The sequence below is a fragment of the Grammomys surdaster genome, unplaced genomic scaffold, assembly GCF_004785775.1.
Source record: "Grammomys surdaster isolate TR1022 unplaced genomic scaffold, NIH_TR_1.0 1100, whole genome shotgun sequence".
NCBI classification, from domain to species: Eukaryota; Metazoa; Chordata; class Mammalia; order Rodentia; family Muridae; genus Grammomys; species Grammomys surdaster.
Genome location: NW_021605519.1, coordinates 398,237 through 413,206, shown reverse-complemented (window position 1 = coordinate 413,206; position 14,970 = coordinate 398,237). Strand labels below are relative to the sequence as shown.

At 43.2% G+C, this 14,970-nt stretch overlaps 1 protein-coding gene across 4 annotated transcripts in view; it reads right to left on the bottom strand.

Annotated features, from left to right (window-relative positions):
• Positions 1–2,734, bottom strand: part of Abcc5 (ATP binding cassette subfamily C member 5) — a 104,741-nt gene extending 102,007 nt beyond the window's left edge. For 2 of the 4 annotated variants that reach the window (XM_028783383.1, XM_028783387.1), the window contains exon 1: positions 2,587–2,734. The gene's annotated coding sequence lies outside the window, so the exon portion shown is untranslated. The remainder of the gene's footprint in view (positions 1–2,586) is intronic. The other 2 variants (XM_028783385.1, XM_028783386.1) reach the window with 1 other exon arrangement.
• Positions 2,735–14,970: the final 12,236 nt, after the last annotated feature.

The following is a 14,970-nucleotide window of genomic DNA, read 5'->3' as shown; positions in this document are numbered from 1 at the left end:
AAACAAAGACAATCATGTGTACTTAGATCAAAGGACAACTTACAAGAATCAGTTCTCTCTTTCTACCCATCCAGGTTCTAGATATGGAACTTTAGTCCTCAGCTTGGCAACAGTCCACTTTTTAAAAACTAAACACATACTTGCCCCTCTAGAAGGCTCCCCCATTGTCAGAAGCTCAGATTCCCAAACACCAGCTATGAAACCACCACAGACATCTGATGATTTTGATGTATGGCATGCTACACTGTAGTCCATAAGTCAACCCATGATGACGACTATTAAGGACTGTGTCTCTTGTAGCACAGAATTTTGACCACTGTAATGCATTTGTTGTTTTTGACACAGGATCTCAAGTAGCGCAGGCTGGCCCCCTACTCTTGATCTTTGAAGGATGACCTTGAACTTCTGATCCTCCTGACTCTACCTCACAATGGCTGGGATTTCAAAATTGCACTACTGTGCTTGGTTTATATGGTGCTAGGAATCAAACCCAGGGCTTTACACATTTCAGGCAAGCACTCTACCTGCAGAGGTACATCCCAAGCCCCTGTTATTCATTTTTAAATCATCAGAGAAAAATACGTATTAATCTTTGCAGTATCAAAAAATTGATACAGATTAAGTTGTTTATTAAAAAAAAAAAAAGAGCACCTAGCCCAGTGACTGTGTACATTACAAACAAAACCAGCTTACTAAGCAAAAACAGTGCTTGTGCCTTGGAGGCCTTACGGAAGCTAAGCTATAAACAGATCTGGCATCTGCCATTGTCATCTGGAAGAGGACGATTACTTGCTACTTTAAAAATAGGCAAGAGGGGGTTGGGGGAGCTTAAAAGGGAGGAGCCCAAGAGAACCCATTCACAATACCAAACACACCAAGAAGAACAGGGAAAGCTATTGAAGAACTATATAAGGCATTGTTTTTTCTCAGTTGTGTGTTTTCAATCATATATCATGAAGCAGTACCTGTAGCATGTATACACACAGTCTGTGGTAGCAAAGACCCTGTTTTGACAGAAACAACTGTTTTCCGAATGATGAGAAAAGATAAGACTTCAGTGGCCTGCTCTAACTTCCCTATCCTTCCAAACAAAGCTAGTTTCTATAAGAAGGGTATGGGGAACCATTGTCTGTGATCTTCAACATTGCTTTACTTTCAAAAAAAGGTACAGCACTAAGTATGCAAACACCTGAGAAGCCATAAAATTACTGTTTCATCACACTGAACATAAGGACAACACTATCTTCTGTGTGCCTGGGATATGACAAGCACAACACAGGGAAGCGGGTGGAGTAGGGCTAAGGTGGATATGAGTATGGATATGAAGCAATCAACTAAAAAAGGATTACTACACCAGGCCCCTCTTCAGCCCAACCAGCAATTAGTACTTCCCTATTTTCTGGACTTGTTTTCCCTTGCAGTTAATGTAAAGTCTTTTCTAAAAACTAATGCTAATTTAGGCTCAGTGATAAAGCAAGTAGGCCAGAGGAAAGGGTGTGTGTATCAGGATTAGGAATTAGGCATGTTTTGGTCTAAGCTAGCACTGTAAAGGGAGAAAGAAGAATAAACAAAGTGGGGACTCACAGTTTTGAGTACCCTGAGTCAGAACTGACAGGGTTGGGGGCTACCTGGTTTTGCTTAAAAATTCTCTTTCCAGATAAAGGGGTGGATGAGAGATGATTCTGCAGGGGGAGGGGCGCTGTGTAGGACTGGAGAACTGTAACTAGCCAGGCTGGTGCTTCCAAGTTGTGTTATCACAACATCTCTCAGGAGGTTTTAGGTGCCTCAGGAAGCTCCTTGAAGCCCTGCAGCTACTGGAGCAAGGAAGCTAAGGTTGTCCACTTACCACGCCCCCAGGACCCACCTGTGCCTCCAAGCTCCCTCACCTGTCACTCCAGAGACCCCAGTAAAACCTATCCATTTCTCCCTTCGGAACTCAAACTTCCCTGGTCATTCATTCCTGTGCCCATCTTCATCGAGACTCCCATATCTGTCCGAAAACACCAGATCCAGGTGTTATAAACACAAAGTCACTAGCTCCTTCGCGTGTCAGCACCGAAAAGGACACGAGTGACAGGAGAACTGGGCTCCCATTTCGGCTCTGCTTTGGCTTTGCTGTGAGTGCTGATGCCACGTACCTCCATATACCAGTAGCAAAAAAAAACGTAGATAATGACTTACGTAGTAGGTGGCTGACAGTCGGCCTCCAGTCCGGGAGGGAGGTTGAGGCTTCTCTCTGGACAGCTCCGCCACCCGGCCCTAGGGCGTTCCCACGCTAGCCCGGGGCCTGGCGAGCACAGGCTGCACGACCCACCCAGAGCGAACGCAGCTCCCCCTGGTGGCCGCGCCGAGAGTGGAGCCGGCCGCGACCACCCATCAAGCCTCCCCTCCTGCCTTCTAACACCTAGACCCCGGCACAGCCCGCGAGGTCGTCAACAAGCCGGGGACCGCGCGAGATCAGGGCAAGACAGGCCTCGTTTCTCCCGTCCGAGGCTTCCCACCGCCCACCACGCCTCGGAGAGCCCAAAGGAGTGAGCCCGTGACAGCCTCCGACACTGCATGGAAAAGGCAAGAACCGTCACCTACCTGCACCCCAGCCTCCCCACACGAAAGCAAACAGCCCGGGCACGCTCACGAACATTGGACCCGGAGCAAAACAAGCCTTTATAGCGGCATAGTCCCCCCACAACGCGCAAGCGCGATGCACAAAGCTTGCGCAAGACCGAAGGGAATCGTAGTCCCTCATCCGGCAGCCCCCGGCGCCGCACACCGCAAAAGACTACGTTTCCCAGAAGCACCGCTGGTGCCCGGGATGGGAGCCAGGCTGCTCACCGTACCCGCGCGCATCCCGTGCTGCCCCATCCTTCCCCCGGCTTCTGATACCCGGTCTGGAACCTTTTCTGTGGTCCTGAGTCAGAGGGACTGGACAGCCAGGTCGGGGTGGCCGGTGACGCTGTGTTTTCTGGCAGCCAGAGGTTCAAAGTCAGGAACTTCCAAATCTATGCGGCGGTTCCACGTGCCAGAAAACATCGTGAAGGTCATAGTAGCCTGCTTCTGTCCAACCCCAACTCTTAGCTGTAGTGTCACTTAGCTGGTGCAAGAGTCCTCCACGTTCTGCATAAACAGTGCCTTTGGATCTTTTCTCTTACTCATCTATCACAGCTTGGCTTCTAAGTAGTGAAATGCCAGAATCGCAATTTGCAAAGTGACAAGGGATGTCAAAATGATATGCTAACTAATCAATCTATTTTTATAAAGCTCCCGAGGCATTTCTATTTTATATTTTGATATCATAATATAAGGACTACTCTATTGAGTGCCTCCCTACCTGGGGCTTGTTTATAGTTACCCATTTAAGAGACTTTTTTTTTTTTTTGGTTTTTCGAGACAGGGTTTCTCTGTGTAGCCCTGGCTGTCCTGGAACTCACTCTGTAGACCAGGCTCAGAACTCAGAAATCCACCTGCCTCGAACTCAGAAATCCACCTGCCTCTGCCTCCCAAGTGCTAGGATTGAAGGCGTGCACCACCACCGCCCGGCAAGAGACTTAAAAAGAAAGCAAAATGGGTTGTCCATCATACAACTACCTAGTTAGCTACTGTGAACACTAATGTCATAAAGCTGGACTTGTGGACAGGGTGTATATTTGACACACAGAAGGAATAATAGACCAGTTCTATAGAATTAATAGCCTAGGAGCTGGGAAGATGTTTCAGTGGTTAAGAATGCATGCAGATCAAACATGATGTGAGTTCAAATCCTCTACACCATGGAAAAATCGAGGTGTGGCTGCGCTTTCATTGTAAGCCTAGGGCTATGTGGAACAGAGACTGAAGGCTCTCTTGAACTTTTGGGCTACCAGACAAGCTACACAGTAAGAGACCCTAACTTAAGACAATAAGACAGAGTAAAACAGAATGTCCAAAGCGTCTTCTGATTTCTGGGTGTGAATGGGCACTCAGACTTGCACATATCCATCACACACATCCATGTACACATATATGCACAAGTAAAATTATAGTGTAGAAAAAGCATGGTATAGTAGCAAACTTCCATATCCATATAAAAGAAAACCTCTGCTCAGTACACAGTTTCAGGCAGATCAAACATTTAAATGTGAAGAAAACGTTAAAACTTTTGGAGAAAACATGAAATACCTTTATGAATTTGAGAAAAGAGGAAAACCTCTTAAGGTTGACAAAAGATAAGAGATGGGCATTGTGTGTGGGTACTAAGTTTCCCTCAGAAGGCTCAGGAAGCTAGGCAGTGTTCAGAGCTGGGCTTTCAGGAAGTTGGATCATGAAGACTCTGACTTAATGTTTTTTGTTTGTTTGTTTTTTGTTTTGTTGTTGTTTTTTTCGAGACAGGGTTTCTCTGTGTAGCCCTGGAACTCACTCTGTAGACCAGGCTGGCCTCGAACTCAGAAATCCGCCTGCCTCTGCCGCTGCCTCCCAAGTGCTGGGATTAAAGGCGTGTGCCACCACCACCCGGCTTACTTAATGGTTTAATATTGACTGATGCATGATTCCATGTCTCTCTTGTAAGCGAGTGAAGTAGGTCACTGGAAGTATACCTTTGAGAGATGTATGCTGTCCCTGTCCCCTCCCTGCCTTGTGTGCTCCCTGCCATGAAGTTCAGCCTTGTGCCAAGCCCACAGTAACAAAACCAGTACACCATGGATGAAAACTTGAGCCAAAATAAGTGTTTTCTCCTTTAAGTTTCCTGGATATTTGTCACAATAACAAAAAGCTGATTGTTTTTCACTATTTTAAAATTAAGATATATATTCTTGGGGTCCAGGAGTCGCCAGATAAGCCACACAAACACCGATCTCAGTCAGACAGGGATAGTTTATTGAGCATTTTTTGCCTCAGGACTGACTGATCAGGAGCAAAGACCAGACACATGAGGTGACTGCAAACTCGAGGCAGGATCTGCAGAGCTTTTAAGTCTGAAATCCACAAACATCTGTGCCAATTTATTCCACCAATTAGGATTTAGGGATAGGGGACTTCCTTAGGAACATATCTTTGTTGTACACTTATCCTGTTCCCATTTGTTGGGGGTATTCAGCTATTGAGGATCAACTTGCATTGCCTAACATTCATGTCTTAACTCGCCAACCAGGATATCAGTTACTCATGTACATATATATCTCTTTCTGCCATGTAGGATGCCAAATCCTAGGGAGTTCTTAGGAACTTAAAACTATTCGACCCCTACTCAAAGTGAAAGTCTTATTCCAAATAGCTTCTTATATTAGTGCAAGTGTCTCTCAAATGTTGGGGTCCATCCCAGGAGAAGCTTTGTTTGTTTGTTTGTTTGTTTGTTTTTGTTTTTGTATTTTGAGACAGGGTTTCTCTGTGTAGTCCTGGCTGTCCTGGAACTCACTCTGTAGACCAGGCTGGCCTTGAACTCAGAAATCTGCCTGCCTCTGCCTCTCGAGTGCTGGGATTAAAGGTGTGTGCCACCACTGCCCATTGCAGAAGAAGCTTATAAAAGCAAAAAAAATATAGAAGCTCATACACAGGTGCAGGAAGTGCTGCTGGGCCATTGGTTCAGGTCCAAGCTTATTGTGGCTAACTATACAAAGCAGTTCTAACTGACCTTTACTGTGATTGGCTTCCAAGAACATCAAAGCACAAAACATAACAAAATATGCAATCAACTCAGGCATGAGAAAGTTTCTTTGTAACAGTAATAACAGCATAAAATGGCCAGACAGGCAGCAGTTACCCAGGCCTTAACGTATGCAAGATGTCATTAATTGCAAAGATAAGCCAAAAACTGATTTTTCTTTGTTTAATTGAGGCAGAATCTCTAGGATCTCAGAAGCTGAACTTGCTATGAAGGCAACGGTGGTCAGCACCTCTGGTCCTCCTGTCTCTACCTCCTAGTGCTGAGATTACAGGTGATAAGCAGTGCTGGTGACTGAGTCCAGCATGATATGTAAGCTCTCTAGCAACTGAATTACATCCCTGTAAGTGATGAGTTGTTTGTTTGCTTGTTTGTTTGTATTTATTTATTTATTCAGTTTTCATCCCCAGCACTGCCTCCTTCCCAGTCACTCCCTCCCACAACCCTTCCCCATCCCTCCTCCCCTTCCCCTCTGAGCAGGTGAGGCCCCCTATGGTGTCCCCCTACCCTGACACATCAAGTCTCTGAAAGGCTAGGCACTTTCTCTCCCACTGAGGCCAGACAAGGCAGCCCAGCTAGAACATATCCCACATATAGATGACAGCTTTTAGGATGGCCTCTGCTCCAGTTGTTCAGGACCCACATGAAGGTCAGGCTACACATCTACATATACGCAAGAAGGCCTAGGTCCAGCTGGTATATGTTCTTTGGGTGGTGGTTCAGTCTCTGAGAGCCCCAAGGGTCCAGGTTAGTTGAATCTGATGGTTTTCCTGTGGAGTTCCTATGCCATTACAGGCTGCAATCCTTCATCCTATTCTTCCATAAGAGTCTCCAAGCTCCATCTTCTGTTTGAATGTGGGTGTGTGAGTCTGAGTCAGCTGCTGGGTGGAGACTCTCATAGAACAACCATGCTAAACTCCTGTCTGCAAGCATAACAGAGTATCATTAATAATGTCAAGGATTAGTGCTTGCCCATGGGATGGGTCTCAAGTTGGGCTGGTTATTGGTGGGCTGTTCCCTCAGTCTCTTCTCCATCCCCAATCCCTGATTTTCTTGTAGACAGGGTAAGTTCTGGGTTGAAAGTTTTGTGAGTGGGTTGGTGTCACTATCACTCTGGGGTTCCTGCCTGGCCATAGGAGGCAACCTCCCCAGGCTCCATATCCCCAATTCTGTGTGTCACAGTTAGGGACAATCTCATTGATTCTTGGCTGACTCATCTATCCCAGGTCTCTATCTTTTCCTGGAGATGTCTGCCCCTGTCAGTTACAGATTTCCACGGATTCTCATGGACATCTGGTCATCCTCCCTGCCCCTCCCCACAACCAATGCTGAGCCTTCCCACTCCCCTCCCAATTCCCTCTCCCACCCAGTTCCCTTCCTCCATCTGTCTTCCACAACCATTCGATTTCCCTTTCCTAGTGAGGCTCAAGGATCCTTGCTTATGCCTTCCTTCCTGTCCAGCCTCCTTGGGTCTGTGGAGTATACCATGGGCATTCTGTATTTTATGGCTAATATCCACTTACAAGTAAATATATGCCATGTATGTCTTTTGGGACTGGGTTACCTGACTCAGATGATAGGCTCAAGATCCATACATTTGTCTACAAAATTCATGATGCCTTTGTTTTTCATAACTGAATAGTATTCCATTGTGTAGATGTACAACATTTTGTTTATCTGTTCTTCAGTTGAGGGATGCCTAGGTAGTTTCCAGTTTCTGGCTATTACAAATAAAGCTACTATGAACATAACTATAGCTGAGCAAGTATCTTTGTGGGATGGTGGAGCATCTTTTAGGTATATGCCCAGAAGTGGTATAGCTAGGTCTTAAGGTAGCTCTATTTCCAGTTTTCTGAGAAACAGCCAAATCAATTTCCAAAGTGGCTGTACAAGTTTGCACTCCCACCAGCAGCGGAGGAGTGTTCCCCTTGCTCCCCATCCTCACCAGCATGTGCTGTCACTTGTGGTTTTTTTATCTTAGCTATTCTGATGTTTATAAGATGGAATCTCAGGGTTGTTTTGATTTGCATTTTCCTGATGACTAAGGGCTTTGAACATTTCTTAAGTGCTTTTTGGCCATTTGAGATTCCTCTGTTAAGAATTCTGTTTAGCTCTGTGCCCCATTTTTTAGCTGAGTTATTTGGGTTGTTGGTGTCTAACTTCTTGAGTTCTTTGTAAATTTTGGATATTATCCCTCTCTCAGATATAGGTAGGGTTGGTAATAATTTGTTTCCAATCAGTAGATTGACATTTTGTCTTATTGGCACTGTCCTTTGCCTTAGAGAAGTTTGCAGTTTCATGAGGTGCCATTTATCAATTGATCATAGTGCCTGTTCAGAAAATTGTCTCCTGTGCCAATGCATTCAAGGATGTTTCCTTCTTTCTCTTCTATGAGATTTTGTGTATCCAGTTTTATGCTGTGGACCATAATCCACTTAGAATAGTGGGTTTTGCAGGATGATAAATGTGGATATATTTTCTTTCTTCTACATGTAGACATCCAGTTAACCCAGGACCATTTGTTGAAGATGCTTTCATTTTTCCATTATATGGTTTTGGCCTCTATCAAAAGTCAAGTGTCGCCGGGCGGTGGTGGCACACACCTTTAATCCCAGCACTTGGGAGGCAGAGGCAGGAGGATTTCTGAGTTCGAGGCTAGCCTGATCTACAGAGTGAGCTCCAGGACAGCCAGGGCTACACAGAGAAACCCTGTCTCGAAAAACCAAACCAAAAAAAAAAAAAAATCAAGTGTCCATGGGTGTATGGGTTTATTTCTGGATCTTTGACTGAATTCCATTGGTCAATGTGTCTGTTTCTGTACCAATACCATGCAGCTTTTGCCATTATTGCTTTGTAGTACACCTTGAGGTCAGGGATGGAGATTCCTCCTGTAGTTATTTTATTGTTCAGGATTGCTTTGGCTATCATGGGTTTATTATTTTTCCATATAAAGTTGAGAATTGCTCTTTTAAGGAGTATAAAAATTGTGTTGGAATTCTGATGGATATTGCATTGAATCTTTAGATTGCTTTTGGAAAGATGGCCTACCTATTCATGAACATGGGAATATCTTCTCCAATTTCTTTCTCAGGGACTTGAAGTTCTTGTCATGGAGAGCTTTCACTTGCTTGGTTAGAGTTACACCAAAATATTTTATATTATTTGTGGCTATAAAGGGTGTAAAGGCCAGGCAGTGGTGGTGCACACCTTTAATACCAGCATTTGGGAGGCAGAGGCAGGCGGATTTCTGAGTTCAAGGCCAGCCTGGTATACAGAGTGAGTTCCAGGACAGCCAGGACTATACGGAGAAACCCTGTCTTGGAAAAAAGGGGAGGGGGAGAGGTGTAAAGGATGTTGTTTCCCTAAGTTCTTTCTTGGACAGTTTATCATTTGCATAAAGGAGGGCTACTGATTTCTTTGAGTTAACTTTATGTCCAGCCACCTTGCCAAAGCTGCTTGCTCATCAGCTGTAGGAATTTGCTGATAAAATTTTGGGGGTTGCTCATATATGCTACCATATCATCCAAAAATAGCAATATTTTGACTATTGTTTTCCCAATTTGTATCCCCTTGATCTCCTTTAGTTGTCTTACTGCTCTGGCTAGAATATCAAGTACTATATTTAATAGATAGGGAGAGAGTGGGCAGCTTTGTCTTGTCCCTGATTTTGATGGAAATGCTTTAAGTTTTTCTCCATTTAGTTTGATATTGACTGTTGGTTTGGAGTATATTGCTTTGATTATGTTTAGGTATGTGCCCTGTATCCCTGATTCCTCTTAAGACTTTTTAACATGAAGGGGTGTTGGATTTTGTCAAAGGCATTTTCAGCATCAAATGAGATGATTATGTGATATTTTTCTTTATTTATATAGTGGATTACATTGATGGATTTTCATATATTGAACCATCCCTGCATCCCTGGAATGAAGTCTATTTGATTGTGATGAATAATGGCTTTGATATATTCCTGGATTCAGTTTGCAAGATTTTATTGAGTATTTTTGCATTAAGATTCATAAAAATCTATGTGAAGTTCTCTTTCTTTGTTATCTTTGTGTGGTTTAGGTATCAGGGTGACTGTGGCGTCATAGAATGAGTTTGGCAGTGTCCTTTCTGTTTCTATTTTGTGGAATAGTTTCAGGAGTATTGGTATTAGTTCTTCTTTGAAAGTCTGATAGAATTCTGCACTAAAACCATCTAGCTCTGGGCTTTTGGGGGGTTGAGAGACTTTTAATGACTGCTTCTATTTCTTTGGGGGCTATAGAGCTGTTTAAATAGTTTACCTGATCTTGATCTAACTTTGGTAAGTGGTGTCTGTCTAGAAAATTGTCTATTTCATTAAGATTTTCCAATTTTGTGGAGTACAAGGTTTTGAAGTAAGACCTAATGATTCTTTGAATTTCTTCAGGGTCTATTGTTATATCTCCCATTTCATTTCTGATTGTATTTATTTGGATACTACTCTCTTTGTCTTTGGTTAGTTTGGCTAAGGGTTTGTCTATCTTGTTGATTTTCTCAAAGAACCATCTCTTGGTTTCATTGATTCTTTGTATTGCTTTCTTTGTTTATAACTGATTGATTTCAGCCCTGATTTTGATTATTTCCTGACCTTCTACTCCCTTTGGTATGCTTGTTTCTTTTTGTTCTAGAACTTTCTGATGTACTTTTAAATTGCTGACAACTTTCCAATTTTTTTTTTATGGAAGCACTTAGTGCCGTGAACTTTCCCCTTAGCAATGTTTTCATTGTGGCCAATGAAAAAATCTCAGTATGCTGTGCCTTCATTTTCATTGACTTCTAGAAAGTCTTTTTTTTTTTTTTAAGATTTATTTATTTCATGTATGTGAGTCTTCAGACTTCTGTCGCTGTCTTCAGACACACCAGAAGAGGGCATCAGATCCCCATTACAGATGGTTGTGAGCCACCATGTGGTTGATGAGAATTGAACTCAGGACCACTGGAAGAGCAGTCAGTGCTCTTAACCACTCAGCCATCTCTCCAGCCCCTAAAAAGTCTTTTTTTGTTTGTTTGTTTGTTTTGGTTTGTTTCGTTTTGGTTTGGTTTTTGGTTTTTTGGTTTTTTGGTTTTAAAGACAGGGTTTCTCTGTGTAGTCCTGGCTGTCCTGGAACTCAGTCTGTAGACCAGGCTGGCCTCGAACTCAGAAATCCACCTGCCTCTGCCTCCCAAGTGCGTCACCACCACCCGGCTAAAAGGGAACCTAAAAAGTTTTTAATTTCTTTATTTCTTCCCTGACCCAGTGATCACTGAGTAGAGTTGTTCAGTTTCTGCCGGGAGCTGTACCCGGCTTGGTGGGGGGGAGAAGGTGATCTTCTTTCTTCTCCGGTCGGTCGGTTCTTCTTGAGGCAGCCAAGGGGGATAGGAATTGGAAGAGCGTCGGCGAGGGGTAAGACTTGGTCTTACGAGATTCGGAGTAATATCTTACGAAATATTTAGGGTTGCTGTTTAATAAAATCTTTCTTATCTACATTACTAAAGTTACTTACTAGACTACTGTAGCTGACCTGCTATCTGTTTGATCCTCTGAGGCCAGAAACTACAGTTTCTGGCCACTAACACCTCCGCCCAGGGACAGCAGAGAATTAAGCAATGCTTTTGATCTGTCTCTGCAGGCACTGTCAGGCTCTAACTTAGGTCTGTTGGTTTGAGGTCGCAGGAAGAAAAGACACTTAACGAAGTTACTGTAGTTTATTGCTAAGTGTAAAAAGTTTCCTATCTAAGGGGGAAAATGGGAAGGTCCTAAGTGGAAAAAGGAAAAAATTCTAACAAAGGAAAAATTCTAAGTAGAGAGATTCTAAGCAGGGAAGAAGGGAGAAGAGGAGAGAGAGAGAGAGAGAGAGAGAGAGAGAGAGAGAGAGAGAGAGGAGAGAGGTGAAGTGAGGAAGAGAAAGTGAGACGCTAACGAACGTCCCTTTGTCTTATACATCATTCAGAGTACCTGATCACATGTTACAAAGTTCATCACAAGTTCACATCAAAATTCAAATCATAAATTGAAGTTTACAATCGAGAATGTTTCCATGCATATCCATTAGGAGTAATTATCTGACTAAACATCCATCACCTGTCTAGCTCCACAGGTTCACCAAAGGTTTAAAACTATAACTAAGAAATTAGTGAAGTTTTGTATAGATAAACCCAAGCAATATTTTTTCTTCTGACCTAGCACCTATAATAAATTGTGAGTTCTCTTTAGTGACCCTTGGTTAATTGTTTTACAACCACCTTGGAATGTGCTCTGAGCAGGAGAGAGTCTGGTTACTATCTAAGTGCTGTTAACTGATGACACTTGGGAGACTGGCAGAGTTCTTATAGCAGTTTTGACTATCAGGAAGGGACTTAATAGCAGTCCCACTATAAAAGAGCTTAATAATCATTGATATAATTTTAGGAATTCTTATAGGATCATCATTAAGACTTAAGAAGTCGTCTATTTGTCTATATAGCAACACTACAAGACAGTACATCTTCGTGGGTCTGCAGAGATCTGCTCCAAAGGGGAGTGCTATTGCTTAGTGATTGTTATATATGTTTAATAATAATAGGAAAAGCATATTGATAGCAGGATCTTTCCTAAAATATGTCCAACATAGCCTTGCTAAATGTGGCACACTTGTCGCAGATAATAATCCGAGGCAAGCATTTCAGGATGATCAACTGCTAATTATTAGCTTGTCCTATTATGGCTTCTGACAAGTTTCCGTGAGTTTGTAGGCTTTCTGGTGTTTCTGATGTTGTTGAAATCCAGCTTTAATCCATGGTGGTCTGATAAGATACAAGGCATTATTTCAATTTTCTTGTATCTGTTGAGGCTTGCTTGATGACCAACTACATGGTCAATTGGAGAAGGATCCAAGAGGTGCTGAGGAAAAAGTATATTATTTTGTGTTTGGGTAAAATATTCTAGAGATGTCAGTTAGGTCTATTTCATTCATAGTGTCTCTTAGTTTCATTATTTCTCTCTTTAGTTTTTGTCTGGATGACCTGTTGTAAAAGTGGAAAGTTATAACAACACAGCTTTGTCCTTGTGGTGGTTTGAATAGTTATGGTCCCCATAGACTCATGTGTTTGAATGCTTGGTCCAGAGGCAGTGACACTATTAAGAGGTGTGGCCTTGGCCTTGTTGGAGGAAGTGTGTCACTTTGGGGGCAGGATTTGAGGTCTCATTGGTCAAGCTATGCCCAATGTGGCACACAGTCTCCTGCTGCCTGCAGGTCAAGATGTAGAACTCTCAGCATCTCCAGCACCATGTCTGCCTGGATGGTGCCATGCTTCTTGCCATAATGATAATGGACTGAACCTCTGAGACTGTAAGCCACCCCGAATTACATGTTTTCCGTTATAAGAGTTGCAGTGGTCATGGTGTCTCTTCACAGCAATGGAAACCCTAAGAGAGGCAGCCCTCTCCCTAGGACCCTGACAATTGCTTAGGATTCCTTTAGCTAGTTCTCACTCCCTGACTCTCTGACTTCCCCTTCCCCTGGTTTGTTGCTTTCAAGAATATAATCCACAGCCCAGGCTAAAAAGAGAAACCCTGTCTTGAAAAATAAAACAAAACAAAACAAAACCCGGGCAGTGGTGGCGCACACCTTTAATCTCAGCACTTGGGAGACAGAGGCAGGGAGATTTCTGAGTTTGAGGCCAGCCTGGTCTACCTGAGTTCCAGGACAGCCCAGGCTATAAAGAGAAACCCTGTCTCAAAAAACAAAAACAAAAGAATATAACCCACACTGTCTTTCTGAGCATAAACTACTGGTAAGGAAAAAGGAAATTCTTCACTGTGTGCTGTCAAGATGTACCACACAAGATGTTAAGGGAGAAGAACTGATAGGTGGAGTATCCTGCCACAAAAGTGGGAATCTTTCCAGGGAAAATCCCAGAAAGTATTTTTCTTTCACATCATAGAAAAACCAATGATGGTTACTACAAGCTATAAAAAAGTAGATTCTTGTCAGAACAGGTACCCCATAGTTACCTGTGTATGCACCAGTTTGGGAAAAGTACAGCACCCGAGCAAAGAATTTAGCAAGTACATGTTAAACTGAAAAATTTGAGTTGTTTTCCTAAGGTCCCAGATAGCCTTATCCTATTACTTCCCTTATCAATACTTTGTGCCTTATCAATACTACCTATACCTTAATACGGTGAAGAGAAGAAAGATAATTTGGTTGCAAAATTTTTCACTAACATAACCAAGACTGTTCAAAGACATTCAGTGGAAGTGAAGAAATTTGTGGTAAGACTGAAAATATTATAGAACCCTGGGGCAGGGCAGGTAGGCTGTGTTTGCAGACATACCTGGGAAAGTTTGGGGAAATTTGGCCTGGGACAGACTAAGAATTGAAGGCAAATTCCTAATTCAGTTTACCCTCAGCCTCACCCCTTAGCCCTTCCTACCCTCAATGATACTGCCCTTCCACCTCCACACCCCATGCCTCTCCTTAACCGAGGAATATAGAGCTGCTGTGCTTTTTCTAATCCACCCCCTCCCTCCCTGGCTCTTTCTGTGCAGAAATACTCCTCAGGTCCAGATCAGGCACCCCTTTTATAGGGCCCCTGCTCTGTACTGGGAGAGGTACTGCTTTCACCTTTAGTTTTCATACTGAGGCCAGCATGGAGAGGATTCTGGTGTGTTTGACAGAACAAACAAGTAGCAACTACACCAACCCTATTCATAACCAACATCTCTCTCACTCTGGAAGTGGTAGATCCTAAACCAATATTGCAATGAATAGTGGTAAGACACACTACTCAGTAAGGAAAGAGAGATCAAGATCATCAAAATGGCTATTTAAAGAAACAAAAGCCAGCTATGGCAGTGCGTGCTTGGAGTCTGTGTACTGGAGACTAACCTGGGCCATGTGACCCTGCTTCAGAGAAAAAAAAAAAGCCCAGAGAAGTTGAGAGTCTTGTGTGCTGTTGGTAGAAATGTAAAGACTGCAGAGACTGTGTAAAATAATTTGAAAGTTCTTCAGAAAGCCAAAAATAAGCTGGCTCCTACCTGTAATCCCAGCATTCCAGAGATAGAAGCAAGATTTCTGCAAATGCAAGGCCAGCCTGGTCTACCAAAACACTGTCTCAAAAAATAAAAATAGGATTGCCATATATCTCAGTAATTTTACTTCCAGTTGTATACTGCAAAGAACTGAGGAGCTGATGATGGCTCAGTGGTTCACAGTACTTACTATTCTTCAATTCCCAGCACCCACATGGAGGCTAACAATCATCTGGAACTCCAGTCTCAGGGGATCAGACATCCGCTCTGAATACATGTGGTGCACAAACCAACAAGCAGTCCGTGTCTACACACATACACA